Source organism: Pan paniscus, chromosome 2, assembly GCF_029289425.2.
Source record: "Pan paniscus chromosome 2, NHGRI_mPanPan1-v2.0_pri, whole genome shotgun sequence".
NCBI lineage: Eukaryota > Metazoa > Chordata > Mammalia > Primates > Hominidae > Pan > Pan paniscus.
Window position 1 is genome coordinate 99,963,006 of NC_085926.1, and position 5,005 is coordinate 99,968,010.

A 5,005-nucleotide genomic window follows, 5' to 3' on the forward strand; every position below is an offset into this window, starting at 1 on the left:
CCTAGATTCTTCAGTTTGATAAAAGAATATGGCATTTAAATGGTCTATATACTTTAAACCAACTCTTTCATTCATCCCCGAGCTTTACACTTCTATTTTTTATGTCTGCTACCTCTGTGTCTCTTTGCTCAACTCACTAGAGGAAGATGCAATCTAAATACCTTTAGCATACACTAAGTTAGTTACTGCATCTTTATCCACTTTCCATCTTTTACAGCTCCATTGATATCAGGGATGATGTTGTCCTTTCCTTGTTCTTTTTTATTGTCCTATGGAACTATAGTATTTATGTTCTATACCTAACTGATCCTAGTTTTCTTTTAAGAACTTGAAATAGCATGACCGACACTATCTTCATTAGAACAGAATGAACTACAATATCAATTTTTCACTGTTTTGGTTCATTTTGTTCAGAGATCACCATGTAATTTCAAGTTCTGGCAATGTGGTACCTTGGAGAAAATCTAATATTGGCACTTGTAGGTTACTATAGACATTTGTGTCTCAGTGGGCAGTGAGCTTGGTATCAGTGGCCAAAAGCTTATTACTTGGGGACTCTGGAAGAGCAACCATTGTTTGGCATGACCCAAACTAGGCATATCCATTGTGATCTTTTCCCAAATACAAGGTTCTCACTATGGGCTCAGATGAGGAAGAGGCAGGATTTCTAGTTCTTAGCACCACAGTGCTCTAGAAATACTCTAGGAGTGTGTGCCAAGTTGAAAGAAATCTTACTCCAGTAATTCCTGGATTTTTGCTGGCTCTATTTCTCAAAGAATCACCTTGTCCTATCTGAACCATCCAATAGGATCCAGATGGCATTCCCTTACCCTCTCTCTGTATAATTCCCCTATTACACACCTCCCTTTCAGTAGTCATTAAAACCAATGAAGTTGTTTTCAAAGATTCTTCATCAGTTCTTTTAAGGAGAAAGAGGATATTGAATATGGAACTTGCCATTGCTACATTGCTGCTACATTTGATTTTCCACTTGATATCTATGTCAGCTCTTTGGGCAGCCTCATCTGCTGCCTTTTAAAAATATAACTATTATATAAAAGAAAGTATGATATTAGTAGAAAACAACATTTAAAGAGGAAATGATGAAGAGAGAGAGGAAGTTGATGGGCATCAAAAGAATGGTGTCAGCAGTTTCATTTGAGAGTAGCATAATTAATGTTTTAAGCACTTGAGATCACACAAAGAATCCAAAAGAGAAAAATCCCTTATCCATTTTTCTTCCTCTTCCTCGGATGGACACAAAATAATTCAGGAAGATTACTTCATAGTTTCTGGGTTAGGTTAGGATATAGGGGAAGAAATTTCAGTTATCATTTACTGTAACTGCGTTCAGGAAAAAAATTCTTAACAGCGTTGCTGTCTCCAAAACTGCTAGAATTTCTAGGTTAAATAAGGCCTAAATATTTCAGGGCATTTCACCAGTGACAAATTGAAGAATATACCTATAGGTAAAACAATTCTGGTATTTTCTTTCAGGGAGAAGATAGTAACTAAATATCTGAATCACAAAGATCTGTTACTGTTTCTATGGGGAGAAAGTTTTCTTGATGTACTTTTGTTAAAGTAAAAATAGAAGTGCCTAGCTTCCTTCTCTTTTATAAAACAATATATTTAGCTGACAAATCCAACAAGCAACTAAAGCAAAACCAAACATAGAAGAATCATAAGAAGTATTTAGATTGTACTCCAAATAAAATTTCATGTCATCTCCATAAGAGTTTAGTCAGGAAAAAACTAAAAGCTGGCAATTTTACTGACATGTGCATCTCCAGGGGTCAGAAGCATAGCTATTCATTTTGGAATCATCAGGGTCTTGCACAATGTTTGGAATACAGTAGGTGTTAATGAATGTTTGAATAAATAAATGGATAAATAAACTGGAAACAAAAGTACCTGGAACGGACCATTATAAGATAGTGTGCTTCCCCACAGTGACAGTAGGAAAGCTCTCATAGTCCTCATGGCCAAGTGAGAGCCTGATCATGCTGATGATCAGGGCCCAGGGTTCATTGTTTCCTGGCAGTTGCCACTAGCTCCATCCATCAATGGGCTAGAGAGCACATGATCTCCCTCCAACTAGCCCTTCCAGCTTTATCCTTCGGTATCCCCGACATGAACCCTCTCCTTTGGTCCAACTGTTCTACTCATTGTTTTCTGTACACCTTAACTCGCGTTCCTCTCTGTGCCTCTGTTCACATTGAACTTGGAATGTAGTCCTTTGCATTTCTGCTTATAATATTCTACCTATGTTAAATACCAAAATTCTTCTAGAAGACCTCTTACCCCCAGTCATCCTTATTTTAAGTAAGGCTGTCTTAGAGCACTTGCTATCTCTTCTACCACATAGCATTGATTATGGGCTCCCTTGTACTGTAGTTATTTCAGAAACTAAGGAATCTATCTCACATATCATTTTTCCCCTTCAGAAGCATTTAAATTTGATGAATTAACTGATTGATAAATTCGGCATCAAGTATTTATTATTTTTACCATGTAACATGCAGGCATCATGAAGAATGCAAAAGTAATTTGAATAATGATTATAGTCTACCAAGGGAGATAGGACACATAAAAGTTGCTGCAGTACAAAGTAAATCGTTAAAAAAATAATGACCCATTATTAAAACATTACAGGGTTAAGAGTGCTGATTCCAGGTTTGGGGATAACAGGAAAGTTTAATTAAAGAGGTGCTCTTTTTGCTGGTTTTCAATGAAGAACAGGATAAAGACATGGAGAAGAGCATTCCAGGAAAAAGAAACACTTAAACCAACCGTGGGTCTGGAGTAGGGAAGTGCTAGAATTTCTGGGAACAGAGAGCGAGAGAGTGGTTCAATTTGGTTTAGGTCTTGGATATTTGATGGAGTGTTTTAGGAAATAAAGGTAGAAAAAAGGTCTGGGATATATTATACAATAAGAAGTTGTGACTTTTTTCTGCAGTCAAAGGCATTTGAGAAGGAAGTTATGAAGTCATGTTTGATCAGAGCTGTACCTTCAGATTAGATTAGCGTTTAAGTGAGAATATGCTTTAGAGAAGGAGAGGTACCAAAGGAGAAGTGGATTGCTCCAGTCTATACAGAAGTAATGAGAACAGGATAGTGGGAGTGGGAATTAAGAGGAGCGGATAGTTTTAAATAGAAAATCCAGATCTGATCAGCTGAATTGGGCATCAGAGTCAGACTTTAATCCTGAGTGACTGTATATGATTTGTTATAAAATAAACTGCAGAATACAGAATAAAATACATTTGTAAGGCAAAGTCTTACATTCAGTCATTGACAGAGTGAGGGTGAAGCATTATAGGGAAACCTAGGTGAACATGTCTCCCATAGCAATAAAAAATGTGGCAGAGACTAGAGGGCTGGAGATAGAGGGGTTGGGAACCATGTTTCTAAAAGTCATAGTTGAAGTCTTGATATTGAATGAGAGTGTCAAGGGAGAGAGTATAAACAAGAATAGGGAAGGGTTCCAAAGGCTTATCCTCGAGGAAAGCCTGAATTTAGGGGGTCAGGAGCAGAAAGGGGAGCCTGATAAGTAGGCAGCGATCAGGTTGTAGATGGAGGAGGAACACCAAGAGAGTGTTGTGTTATAAATGTCAACAGAAGAGGAGATTTTCAAGAAAGGGTCATCTGTTACATTAAATGTTGCAGAGCTGTAAAGGTGAAAGGGAATTTGGCTTGTTACTACATAATCCGATAATGACTTCTGATAGTCTAGCTTCAGTAAATTAGTAGAAGGCAAACACCAGATTACAAGGATTTAAGAATGTGTGGGGAATAAAGGAGTGGAGGCTGCAAAGTATTTGGAAAATTTGATGGTAAGGGGAGACCCAGTAAGGTAGTGATAAGGGTAAAGAGACCCAGGACAACATTTCAAGAAAGGAGGAAGATCCCCTCACCTTTTTGTGTGTGTTTGTTTTGTTTTGAGAAGGAAGAGACTATTGACAGGCTTAGCTGAAGGTGAAGATGCAAGAGACAAGAGTCAGCTGAAGACTGATCTTCAGAGGGCTCTCTCATAAAGATTTCTAAGGCTGTCTACACCAGAACACACAAAAAATAATCATCACAGCAAGTCTTTCCCTTTTACATTATTAAACAAAACACTTAATAGTAGTATTTTGAGATATTAATTGTAAACAGATAAATTAGAAGATGAAATAACTCACCATATTAAGGATTACAAAAGAATTGTCCAGATAAAGGTTAATTTCTCAAGGGTTTCTTCACAGATCATTAAATGCTCAATAGTGTGAAGAACTAAAAGCTGTAGTATTCCAATCCAATGCTGATAAAATATCACCAGAAATTAAGATAAAACAAACCAAAACTACAGAGCTAAAAGGGACATTTATATTTTGTGATTTAAAGTTCACATTTAAAATATGAATTTTTTATTCATATTTACCACTTTACCAAAATTTTTAATTCATATTTATTTACTTTACCAAAAAGGAAGCTAAATCAACCTTCTGTTCTATTTAATATAAAATACCTGGGACCCTGAATGTGCCCAGCTACTCATTTTATGCCTGCTGGGAAAGCCCCATCAGAAAAGTCATTTGGATCACCTGAGTGGGCTAGAAGGCAGCATGAAGATGAATCGTCACTGTAGAAAGTTCTGAATGCATGCTGTCTTCAAGAAAATTAATTATGCATCTGTAGTGTTCATTTTTACTGTATAATGCTATATGAAAATGTTGTATAAGATTAAAAAAAACCCTTAAGTTCTATAACCATTTTTAGCACAGCAAAGGTGATATAGCACCTATTTAGAGAGAGCACTCTAGTGTTTCAATTATTGTACACACTGCTGTAGGTGCTTTCAGGGCTTAGTAACTATATAGGGCTAAAGTATTAGACAGGGGCAAGAAAATTCTTAGAATGAAAGTCATATATTTGAACTCTGAAGAGTTGCAGAGGGACCCAGTCAAGTATTCATTTCAGTTTTGACCAGCACTTACATTTGAGGAAATTATCCAGAGCTGGA